Source organism: Pseudorasbora parva, chromosome 8 (assembly GCF_024679245.1).
Source record: "Pseudorasbora parva isolate DD20220531a chromosome 8, ASM2467924v1, whole genome shotgun sequence".
NCBI classification, from domain to species: Eukaryota; Metazoa; Chordata; class Actinopteri; order Cypriniformes; family Gobionidae; genus Pseudorasbora; species Pseudorasbora parva.
Window position 1 is genome coordinate 3,854,298 of NC_090179.1, and position 9,652 is coordinate 3,863,949.

At 40.8% G+C, this 9,652-nt stretch overlaps 26 non-coding genes across 26 annotated transcripts; all 26 read left to right on the forward strand.

The window, feature by feature from the left end:
• Positions 1-38: 38 nt before the first annotated feature.
• On the forward strand, positions 39-127 carry trnar-ucu (transfer RNA arginine (anticodon UCU)). The gene is given in 2 exon segments: positions 39-75; positions 92-127. It is a non-coding gene; the product is annotated as a tRNA-Arg (tRNA).
• A 541-nt stretch (positions 128-668) lies between these two features.
• Positions 669-742, forward strand: trnat-agu (transfer RNA threonine (anticodon AGU)). Its single transcript has one exon. It is a non-coding gene; the product is annotated as a tRNA-Thr (tRNA).
• A 191-nt stretch (positions 743-933) lies between these two features.
• Positions 934-1,007, forward strand: trnat-ugu (transfer RNA threonine (anticodon UGU)). Its single transcript has one exon. It is a non-coding gene; the product is annotated as a tRNA-Thr (tRNA).
• Positions 1,008-1,149: 142 nt separating this feature from the next.
• On the forward strand, positions 1,150-1,238 carry trnar-ucu (transfer RNA arginine (anticodon UCU)). Its single transcript is given in 2 exon segments — positions 1,150-1,186; positions 1,203-1,238. It is a non-coding gene; the product is annotated as a tRNA-Arg (tRNA).
• Positions 1,239-1,779: 541 nt separating this feature from the next.
• Positions 1,780-1,853, forward strand: trnat-agu (transfer RNA threonine (anticodon AGU)). Its single transcript has one exon. It is a non-coding gene; the product is annotated as a tRNA-Thr (tRNA).
• A 191-nt stretch (positions 1,854-2,044) lies between these two features.
• trnat-ugu (transfer RNA threonine (anticodon UGU)) lies at positions 2,045-2,118 on the forward strand. The gene has a single exon. It is a non-coding gene; the product is annotated as a tRNA-Thr (tRNA).
• A 142-nt stretch (positions 2,119-2,260) lies between these two features.
• Positions 2,261-2,349, forward strand: trnar-ucu (transfer RNA arginine (anticodon UCU)). The gene is given in 2 exon segments: positions 2,261-2,297; positions 2,314-2,349. It is a non-coding gene; the product is annotated as a tRNA-Arg (tRNA).
• Positions 2,350-2,890: 541 nt separating this feature from the next.
• Positions 2,891-2,964, forward strand: trnat-agu (transfer RNA threonine (anticodon AGU)). The gene has a single exon. It is a non-coding gene; the product is annotated as a tRNA-Thr (tRNA).
• A 191-nt stretch (positions 2,965-3,155) lies between these two features.
• Positions 3,156-3,229, forward strand: trnat-ugu (transfer RNA threonine (anticodon UGU)). The gene has a single exon. It is a non-coding gene; the product is annotated as a tRNA-Thr (tRNA).
• A 142-nt stretch (positions 3,230-3,371) lies between these two features.
• trnar-ucu (transfer RNA arginine (anticodon UCU)) lies at positions 3,372-3,460 on the forward strand. The gene is given in 2 exon segments: positions 3,372-3,408; positions 3,425-3,460. It is a non-coding gene; the product is annotated as a tRNA-Arg (tRNA).
• A 541-nt stretch (positions 3,461-4,001) lies between these two features.
• Positions 4,002-4,075, forward strand: trnat-agu (transfer RNA threonine (anticodon AGU)). The gene has a single exon. It is a non-coding gene; the product is annotated as a tRNA-Thr (tRNA).
• Positions 4,076-4,266: 191 nt separating this feature from the next.
• On the forward strand, positions 4,267-4,340 carry trnat-ugu (transfer RNA threonine (anticodon UGU)). The gene has a single exon. It is a non-coding gene; the product is annotated as a tRNA-Thr (tRNA).
• A 142-nt stretch (positions 4,341-4,482) lies between these two features.
• trnar-ucu (transfer RNA arginine (anticodon UCU)) lies at positions 4,483-4,571 on the forward strand. The gene is given in 2 exon segments: positions 4,483-4,519; positions 4,536-4,571. It is a non-coding gene; the product is annotated as a tRNA-Arg (tRNA).
• A 541-nt stretch (positions 4,572-5,112) lies between these two features.
• trnat-agu (transfer RNA threonine (anticodon AGU)) lies at positions 5,113-5,186 on the forward strand. The gene has a single exon. It is a non-coding gene; the product is annotated as a tRNA-Thr (tRNA).
• Positions 5,187-5,377: 191 nt separating this feature from the next.
• On the forward strand, positions 5,378-5,451 carry trnat-ugu (transfer RNA threonine (anticodon UGU)). Its single transcript has one exon. It is a non-coding gene; the product is annotated as a tRNA-Thr (tRNA).
• A 142-nt stretch (positions 5,452-5,593) lies between these two features.
• Positions 5,594-5,682, forward strand: trnar-ucu (transfer RNA arginine (anticodon UCU)). The gene is given in 2 exon segments: positions 5,594-5,630; positions 5,647-5,682. It is a non-coding gene; the product is annotated as a tRNA-Arg (tRNA).
• A 541-nt stretch (positions 5,683-6,223) lies between these two features.
• On the forward strand, positions 6,224-6,297 carry trnat-agu (transfer RNA threonine (anticodon AGU)). The gene has a single exon. It is a non-coding gene; the product is annotated as a tRNA-Thr (tRNA).
• A 191-nt stretch (positions 6,298-6,488) lies between these two features.
• Positions 6,489-6,562, forward strand: trnat-ugu (transfer RNA threonine (anticodon UGU)). The gene has a single exon. It is a non-coding gene; the product is annotated as a tRNA-Thr (tRNA).
• A 142-nt stretch (positions 6,563-6,704) lies between these two features.
• trnar-ucu (transfer RNA arginine (anticodon UCU)) lies at positions 6,705-6,793 on the forward strand. The gene is given in 2 exon segments: positions 6,705-6,741; positions 6,758-6,793. It is a non-coding gene; the product is annotated as a tRNA-Arg (tRNA).
• Positions 6,794-7,334: 541 nt separating this feature from the next.
• On the forward strand, positions 7,335-7,408 carry trnat-agu (transfer RNA threonine (anticodon AGU)). Its single transcript has one exon. It is a non-coding gene; the product is annotated as a tRNA-Thr (tRNA).
• Positions 7,409-7,589: 181 nt separating this feature from the next.
• Positions 7,590-7,663, forward strand: trnat-ugu (transfer RNA threonine (anticodon UGU)). The gene has a single exon. It is a non-coding gene; the product is annotated as a tRNA-Thr (tRNA).
• Positions 7,664-7,805: 142 nt separating this feature from the next.
• trnar-ucu (transfer RNA arginine (anticodon UCU)) lies at positions 7,806-7,894 on the forward strand. Its single transcript is given in 2 exon segments — positions 7,806-7,842; positions 7,859-7,894. It is a non-coding gene; the product is annotated as a tRNA-Arg (tRNA).
• A 541-nt stretch (positions 7,895-8,435) lies between these two features.
• Positions 8,436-8,509, forward strand: trnat-agu (transfer RNA threonine (anticodon AGU)). Its single transcript has one exon. It is a non-coding gene; the product is annotated as a tRNA-Thr (tRNA).
• A 191-nt stretch (positions 8,510-8,700) lies between these two features.
• trnat-ugu (transfer RNA threonine (anticodon UGU)) lies at positions 8,701-8,774 on the forward strand. Its single transcript has one exon. It is a non-coding gene; the product is annotated as a tRNA-Thr (tRNA).
• Positions 8,775-8,916: 142 nt separating this feature from the next.
• Positions 8,917-9,005, forward strand: trnar-ucu (transfer RNA arginine (anticodon UCU)). The gene is given in 2 exon segments: positions 8,917-8,953; positions 8,970-9,005. It is a non-coding gene; the product is annotated as a tRNA-Arg (tRNA).
• A 541-nt stretch (positions 9,006-9,546) lies between these two features.
• On the forward strand, positions 9,547-9,620 carry trnat-agu (transfer RNA threonine (anticodon AGU)). The gene has a single exon. It is a non-coding gene; the product is annotated as a tRNA-Thr (tRNA).
• The last annotated feature ends 32 nt before the right edge of the window (positions 9,621-9,652 follow it).

Consider the following 9,652-nt stretch of genomic DNA (forward strand, 5'->3'; position numbering starts at 1 on the left):
CTGGACAAGGCATAGTGCCTTGGAAAGTGTGTTGTTGTGGCTCTGTGGCGCAATGGATAGCGCATTGGACTTCTAGGTTGTGAATGGAGGTATTCAAAGGCTGTGGGTTCGGGTCCCACCAGAGTCATCCATAAAAACTTTTGCTCAGATATCTTTGTGTTGGACAAGCATATGCTTAAACCTTTTCGGACATGAAGTATTTCAGAAGCCTACCTTTCCTCTTCGTCTTATTTCCCCTGTTGGACACACCCAGCTCAGATTACAGAATACTCTACTAATTAGCTCACGTCAAGTCCCCATTTTTAAAAAAGGAATATAACAAGAATGGTTTGAAAAACACTGGTTTAGGCCAAAAACTGCTACTGCCAATTGATGGCCACCTACCTAGCAAGAAATGCTTTCCATTTCTGCTAGCTTAAACAGAGTTTAGATTTATTGTAAATGGAGGTTCACAACACATTTAAGACACGAGTATTGAGAGATTTTAACCAAAATGAAATGATTTGAGACATTCCCTTATTCCTCAATAGAAGCCTGCACACTTTTCAGCTTTTGAAAATAATCCTCTAACTTCAAAGGAACCTAATCATGACTTAATCAGCTCTTTTCCTGACATGCTACCTCTTTTAGACTTTGAATACAAAAGTATCAAACCAAAGTAAGTACCTGGCGCTGTGGCTTAGTTGGTTAAAGCGCCTGTCTAGTAAACAGGAGATCCTGGGTTCGAATCCCAGCAGTGCCTAAAATGTGTGGCTTCTACTAGTATTCATCCAAACTTTTCAGATGTAAAAGTCTCTACAGGACACACCTTCTGGACTTCTAGGTTGTGAATAAAGGCTCAAAGGGAAAACTTTCATGAGGTAATCAGCTGTTTTCAAGATGTGCTACCTCTTTAAGGCTTTATATACCAACAAAATGCTTTGCATTACAGCTGGCGCTGTGGCTTAGTTGGTCAAAGCGCCTGTCTTGTAAACAGGAGATCCTGGGTTCAAATCCCAGTAGTGCCTATGCCACAGGATTTGTGGGAGCACTTTTAAACTTTTCACATTTGAAAGTCTTTACATGCTGAACAGTGTGTATCAGCAAGGAAGAACTGGAAAGCTAAGAAGTGCTGGACAAGGCATAGTGCCTTGGAAAGTGTGTTGTTGTGGCTCTGTGGCGCAATGGATAGCGCATTGGACTTCTAGGTTGTGAATGGAGGTATTCAAAGGCTGTGGGTTCGAGTCCCACCAGAGTCATGCATAAAAACTTTTGCTCAGATATCTTTGTGTTGGACAAGCATATGCTTAAACCTTTTCGGACATGAAGTATTTCATAAGCCTACCTTTCCTCTTCGTCTTATTTCCCCTGTTGGACACACCCAGCTCAGATTACAGAATACTCTACTAATTAGCTCACGTCAAGTCCCCATTTTTAAAAAAGGAATATAACAAGAATGGTTTGAAAAACACTGGTTTAGGCCAAAAACTGCTACTGCCAATTGATGGCCACCTACCTAGCAAGAAATGCTTTCCATTTCTGCTAGCTTAAACAGAGTTTAGATTTATTGTAAATAGAGGTTCACAACACATTTAAGACACGAGTATTGAGAGATTTTAACCAAAATGAAATGATTTGAGACATTCCCTTATTCCTCAATAGAAGCCTGCACACTTTTCAGCTTTTGGAAATAATCCTCTAACTTCAAAGGAACCTAATCATGACTTAATCAGCTCTTTTCCTGACATGCTACCTCTTTTAGACTTTGAATACAAAAGTATCAAACCAAAGTACGTACCTGGTGCTGTGGCTTAGTTGGTTAAAGCGCCTGTCTAGTAAACAGGAGATCCTGGGTTCGAATCCCAGCAGTGCCTAAAATGTGTGCCTTCTACTAGTATTCATCCAAACTTTTCAGATGTAAAAGTCTCTACAGGACACACCTTCTGGACTTCTAGGTTGTGAATAAAGGCTCAAAGGGAAAACTTTCATGAGGTTATCAGCTGTTTTCAAGATGTGCTACCTCTTTAAGGCTTTATATACCAACAAAATGCTTTGCATTACAGCTGGCGCTGTGGCTTAGTTGGTCAAAGCGCCTGTCTTGTAAACAGGAGATCCTGGGTTCAAATCCCAGCAGTGCCTATGCCACAGGATATGTGGGAGCACTTTTAAACTTTTCACATTTGAAAGTCTTTACATGCTGAACAGTGTGTATCAGCAAGGAAGAACTGGAAAGCTAAGAAGTGCTGGACAAGGCATAGTGCCTTGGAAAGTGTGTTCTTGTGGCTCTGTGGCGCAATGGATAGCGCATTGGACTTCTAGGTTGTGAATGGAGGTATTCAAAGGCTGTGGGTTCGAGTCCCACCAGAGTCATCCATAAAAACTTTTGCTCAGATATCTTTGTGTTGGACAAGCATATGCTTAAACCTTTTCGGACATGAAGTATTTCAGAAGCCTAACTTTCCTCTTCGTCTTATTTCCCCTGTTGGACACACCCAGCTCAGATTACAGAATACTCTACTAATTAGCTCACGTCAAGTCCCCATTTTTAAAAAAGGAATATAACAAGAATGGTTTGAAAAACACTGGTTTAGGCCAAAAACTGCTACTGCCAATTGATGGCCACCTACCTAGCAAGAAATGCTTTCCATTTCTGCTAGCTTAAACAGAGTTTAGATTTATTGTAAATAGAGGTTCACAACACATTTAAGACACGAGTATTGAGAGATTTTAACCAAAATGAAATGATTTGAGACATTCCCTTATTCCTCAATAGAAGCCTGCACACTTTTCAGCTTTTGGAAATAATCCTCTAACTTCAAAGGAACCTAATCATGACTTAATCAGCTCTTTTCCTGACATGCTACCTCTTTTAGACTTTGAATACAAAAGTATCAAACCAAAGTACATACCTGGCGCTGTGGCTTAGTTGGTTAAAGCGCCTGTCTAGTAAACAGGAGATCCTGGGTTCGAATCTCAGTAGTGCCTAAAATGTGTGCCTTCTACTAGTATTCATCCAAACTTTTCAGATGTAAAAGTCTCTACAGGACACACCTTCTGGACTTCTAGGTTGTGAATAAAGGCTCAAAGGGAAAACTTTCATGAGGTTATCAGCTGTTTTCAAGATGTGCTACCTCTTTAAGGCTTTATATACCAACAAAATGCTTTGTGTGACAGCTGGCGCTGTGGCTTAGTTGGTCAAAGCGCCTGTCTTGTAAACAGGAGATCCTGGGTTCAAATCCCAGCAGTGCCTATGCCACAGGATATGTGGGAGCACTTTTAAACTTTTCACATTTGAAAGTCTTTACATGCTGAACAGTGTGTATCAGCAAGGAAGAACTGGAAAGCTAAGAAGTGCTGGACAAGGCATAGTGCCTTGGAAAGTGTGTTGTTGTGGCTCTGTGGCGCAATGGATAGCGCATTGGACTTCTAGGTTGTGAATGGAGGTATTCAAAGGCTGTGGGTTCGAGTCCCACCAGAGTCATCCATAAAAACTTTTGCTCAGATATCTTTGTGTTGGACAAGCATATGCTTAAACCTTTTCGGACATGAAGTATTTCAGAAGCCTACCTTTCCTCTTCGTCTTATTTCCCCTGTTGGACACACCCAGCTCAGATTACAGAATACTCTACTAATTAGCTCACGTCAAGTCCCCATTTTAAAAAAAGGAATATAACAAGAATGGTTTGAAAAACACTGGTTTAGGCCAAAAACTGCTACTGCCAATTGATGGCCACCTACCTAGCAAGAAATGCTTTCCATTTCTGCTAGCTTAAACAGAGTTTAGATTTATTGTAAATGGAGGTTCACAACACATTTAAGACACGAGTATTGAGAGATTTTAACCAAAATGAAATGATTTGAGACATTCCCTTATTCCTCAATAGAAGCCTGCACACTTTTCAGCTTTTGGAAATAATCCTCTAACTTCAAAGGAACCTAATCATGACTTAATCAGCTCTTTTCCTGACATGCTACCTCTTTTAGACTTTGAATTCAAAAGTATCAAACCAAAGTACGTACCTGGCGCTGTGGCTTAGTTGGTTAAAGCGCCTGTCTAGTAAACAGGAGATCCTGGGTTCGAATCCCAGCAGTGCCTAAAATGTGTGCCTTCTACTAGTATTCATCCAAACTTTTCAGATGTAAAAGTCTCTACAGGACACACCTTCTGGACTTCTAGGTTGTGAATAAAGGCTCAAATGGAAAACTTTCATGAGGTTATCAGCTGTTTTCAAGATGTGCTACCTCTTTAAGGCTTTATATACCAACAAAATGCTTTGTGTGACAGCTGGCGCTGTGGCTTAGTTGGTCAAAGCGCCTGTCTTGTAAACAGGAGATCCTGGGTTCAAATCCCAGCAGTGCCTATGCCACAGGATATGTGGGAGCACTTTTAAACTTTTCACATTTGAAAGTCTTTACATGCTGAACAGTGTGTATCAGCAAGGAAGAACTGGAAAGCTAAGAAGTGCTGGACAAGGCATAGTGCCTTGGAAAGTGTGTTGTTGTGGCTCTGTGGCGCAATGGATAGCGCATTGGACTTCTAGGTTGTGAATGGAGGTATTCAAAGGCTGTGGGTTCGAGTCCCACCAGAGTCATCCATAAAAACTTTTGCTCAGATATCTTTGTGTTGGACAAGCATATGCTTAAACCTTTTCGGACATGAAGTATTTCAGAAGCCTACCTTTCCTCTTCGTCTTATTTCCCCTGTTGGACACACCCAGCTCAGATTACAGAATACTCTACTAATTAGCTCACGTCAAGTCCCCATTTTTAAAAAAGGAATATAACAAGAATGGTTTGAAAAACACTGGTTTAGGCCAAAAACTGCTACTGCCAATTGATGGCCACCTACCTAGCAAGAAATGCTTTCCATTTCTGCTAGCTTAAACAGAGTTTAGATTTATTGTAAATGGAGGTTCACAACACATTTGAGACACGAATATTGAGAGATTTTAACCAAAATGAAATGATTTGAGACATTCCCTTATTACTCAATAGAAGCATGCACACTTTTCAGCTTTTGGAAATAATCCTCTAAATTCAAAGGAACCTAATCATGACTTAATCAGCTCTTTTCCTGACATGCTACCTCTTTTAGACTTTGAATACAAAAGTATCAAACCAAAGTACGTACCTGGCGCTGTGGCTTAGTTGGTTAAAGCGCCTGTCTAGTAAACAGGAGATCCTGGGTTCGAATCCCAGCAGTGCCTAAAATGTGTGGCTTCTACTAGTATTCATCCAAATTTTTCAGATGTAAAAGTCTCTACAGGACACACCTTCTGGACTTCTAGGTTGTGAATAAAGGCTCAAAGGGAAAACTTTCATGAGGTAATCAGCTGTTTTCAAGATGTGCTACCTCTTTAAGGCTTTATATACCAACAAAATGCTTTGCATTACAGCTGGCGCTGTGGCTTAGTTGGTCAAAGCGCCTGTCTTGTAAACAGGAGATCCTGGGTTCAAATCCCAGCAGTGCCTATGCCACAGGATATGTGGGAGCACTTTTAAACTTTTCACATTTGAAAGTCTTTACACGCTGAACAGTGTGTATCAGCAAGGAAGAACTGGAAAGCTAAGAAGTGCTGGACAAGGCATAGTGCCTTGGAAAGTGTGTTGTTGTGGCTCTGTGGCGCAATGGATAGCGCATTGGACTTCTAGGTTGTGAATGGAGGTATTCAAAGGCTGTGGGTTCGAGTCCCACCAGAGTCATCCATAAAAACTTTTGCTCAGATATCTTTGTGTTGGACAAGCATATGCTTAAACCTTTTCGGACATGAAGTATTTCAGAAGCCTACCTTTCCTCTTCGTCTTATTTCCCCTGTTGGACACACCCAGCTCAGATTACAGAATACTCTACTAATTAGCTCACGTCAAGTCCCCATTTTTAAAAAAGGAATATAACAAGAATGGTTTGAAAAACACTGGTTTAGGCCAAAAACTGCTACTGCCAATTGATGGCCACCTACCTAGCAAGAAATGCTTTCCATTTCTGCTAGCTTAAACAGAGTTTAGATTTATTGTAAATGGAGGTTCACAACACATTTAAGACACGAGTATTGAGAGATTTTAACCAAAATGAAATGATTTGAGACATTCCCTTATTCCTCAATAGAAGCCTGCACACTTTTCAGGTTTTGAAAATAATCCTCTAACTTCAAAGGAACCTAATCATGACTTAATCAGCTCTTTTCCTGACATGCTACCTCTTTTAGACTTTGAATACAAAAGTATCAAACCAAAGTAAGTACCTGGCGCTGTGGCTTAGTTGGTTAAAGCGCCTGTCTAGTAAACAGGAGATCCTGGGTTCGAATCCCAGCAGTGCCTAAAATGTGTGCCTTCTACTAGTATTCATCCAAAATTTTCAGATGTAAAAGTCTCTACAGGACACACCTTCTGGACTTCTAGGTTGTGAATAAAGGCTCAAAGGGAAAACTTTCATGAGGTAATCAGCTGTTTTCAAGATGTGCTACCTCTTTAAGGCTTTATATACCAACAAAATGCTTTGTGTGACAGCTGGCACTGTGGCTTAGTTGGTCAAAGCGCCTGTCTTGTAAACAGGAGATCCTGGGTTCAAATCCCAGCAGTGCCTATGCCACAGGATATGTGGGAGCACTTTTAAACTTTTCACATTTGCAAGTCTTTACATGCTGAACAGTGTGTATCAGCAAGGAAGAACTGGAAAGCTAAGAAGTGCTGGACAAGGCATAGTGCCTTGGAAAGTGTGTTGTTGTGGCTCTGTGGTGCAATGGATAGCGCATTGGACTTCTAGGTTGTGAATGGAGGTGTTCAAAGGCTGTGGGTTCGAGTCCCACCAGAGTCATCCATAAAAACTTTTGCTCAGATATCTTTGTGTTGGACAAGCATATGCTTAAACCTTTTCGGACATGAAGTATTTCAGAAGCCTAACTTTCCTCTTCGTCTTATTTCCCCTGTTGGACACACCCAGCTCAGATTACAGAATACTCTACTAATTAGCTCACGTCAAGTCCCCATTTTTAAAAAAGGAATATAACAAGAATGGTTTGAAAAACACTGGTTTAGGCCAAAAACTGCTACTGCCAATTGATGGCCACCTACCTAGCAAGAAATGCTTTCCATTTCTGCTAGCTTAAACAGAGTTTAGATTTATTGTAAATGGAGGTTCACAACACATTTGAGACACGAGTATTGAGAGATTTTAACCAAAATGACATGATTTGAGACATTCCCTTATTCCTCAATAGAAGCATGCACACTTTTCAGCTTTTGGAAATAATCCTCTAACTTCAAAGGAACCTAATCATGACTTAATCAGCTCTTTTCCTGACATGCTACCTCTTTTAGACTTTGCATACAAAAGTATCAAACCAAAGTACGTACCTGGCGCTGTGGCTTAGTTGGTTAAAGCGCCTGTCTAGTAAACAGGAGATCCTGGGTTAGAATCCCAGCAGTGCCTAAAATGTGTGCCTTCTACTAGTATTCATCCAAACTTTTCAGATGTAAAAGTCTCTACAGGACACACCTTCTGGACTTCTAGGTTGTGAATAAAGGCTCAAAGGGAAAACTTTCATGAGGTAATCAAGATGTGCTACCTCTTTAAGGCTTTATATACCAACAAAATGCTTTGCATTACAGCTGGCGCTGTGGCTTAGTTGGTCAAAGCGCCTGTCTTGTAAACAGGAGATCCTGGGTTCAAATCCCAGCAGTGCCTATGCCACAGGATATGTGGGAGCACTTTTAAACTTTTCACATTTGAAAGTCTTTACATGCTGAACAGTGTGTATCAGCAAGGAAGAACTGGAAAGCTAAGAAGTGCTGGACAAGGCATAGTGCCTTGGAAAGTGTGTTGTTGTGGCTCTGTGGCGCAATGGATAGCGCATTGGACTTCTAGGTTGTGAATGGAGGTATTCAAAGGCTGTGGGTTCGAGTCCCACCAGAGTCATCCATAAAAACTTTTGCTCAGATATCTTTGTGTTGGACAAGCATATGCTTAAACCTTTTCGGACATGAAGTATTTCAGAAGCCTACCTTTCCTCTTCGTCTTATTTCCCCTGTTGGACACACCCAGCTCAGATTACAGAATACTCTACTAATTAGCTCACGTCAAGTCCCCATTTTAAAAAAAGGAATATAACAAGAATGGTTTGAAAAACACTGGTTTAGGCCAAAAACTGCTACTGCCAATTGATGGCCACCTACCTAGCAAGAAATGCTTTCCATTTCTGCTAGCTTAAACAGAGTTTAGATTTATTGTAAATGGAGGTTCACAACACATTTAAGACACGAGTATTGAGAGATTTTAACCAAAATGAAATGATTTGAGACATTCCCTTATTCCTCAATAGAAGCCTGCACACTTTTCAGCTTTTGGAAATAATCCTCTAACTTCAAAGGAACCTAATCATGACTTAATCAGCTCTTTTCCTGACATGCTACCTCTTTTAGACTTTGAATTCAAAAGTATCAAACCAAAGTATGTACCTGGCGCTGTGGCTTAGTTGGTTAAAGCGCCTGTCTAGTAAACAGGAGATCCTGGGTTCGAATCCCAGCAGTGCCTAAAATGTGTGCCTTCTACTAGTATTCATCCAAACTTTTCAGATGTAAAAGTCTCTACAGGACACACCTTCTGGACTTCTAGGTTGTGAATAAAGGCTCAAAGGGAAAACTTTCATGAGGTTATCAGCTGTTTTCAAGATGTGCTACCTCTTTAAGGCTTTATATACCAACAAAATGCTTTGTGTGACAGCTGGCGCTGTGGCTTAGTTGGTCAAAGCGCCTGTCTTGTAAACAGGAGATCCTGGGTTCAAATCCCAGCAGTGCCTATGCCACAGGATATGTGGGAGCACTTTTAAACTTTTCACATTTGAAAGTCTTTACATGCTGAACAGTGTGTATCAGCAAGGAAGAACTGGAAAGCTAAGAAGTGCTGGACAAGGCATAGTGCCTTGGAAAGTGTGTTGTTGTGGCTCTGTGGCGCAATGGATAGCGCATTGGACTTCTAGGTTGTGAATGGAGGTATTCAAAGGCTGTGGGTTCGAGTCCCACCAGAGTCATCCATAAAAACTTTTGCTCAGATATCTTTGTGTTGGACAAGCATATGCTTAAACCTTTTCGGACATGAAGTATTTCAGAAGCCTAACTTTCCTCTTCGTCTTATTTCCCCTGTTGGACACACCCAGCTCAGATTACAGAATACTCTACTAATTAGCTCACGTCAAGTCCCCATTTTTAAAAAAGGAATATAACAAGAATGGTTTGAAAAACACTGGTTTAGGCCAAAAACTGCTACTGCCAATTGATGGCCACCTACCTAGCAAGAAATGCTTTCCATTTCTGCTAGCTTAAACAGAGTTTAGATTTATTGTAAATGGAGGTTCACAACACATTTAAGACACGAGTATTGAGAGATTTTAACCAAAATGAAATGATTTGAGACATTCCCTTATTCCTCAATAGAAGCCTGCACACTTTTCAGCTTTTGGAAATAATCCTCTAACTTCAAAGGAACCTAATCATGACTTAATCAGCTCTTTTCCTGACATGCTACCTCTTTTAGACTTTGAATTCAAAAGTATCAAACCAAAGTACGTACCTGGCGCTGTGGCTTAGTTGGTTAAAGCGCCTGTCTAGTAAACAGGAGATCCTGGGTTCGAATCCCAGCAGTGCCTAAAATGTGTGCCTTCTACTAGTATTCATCCAA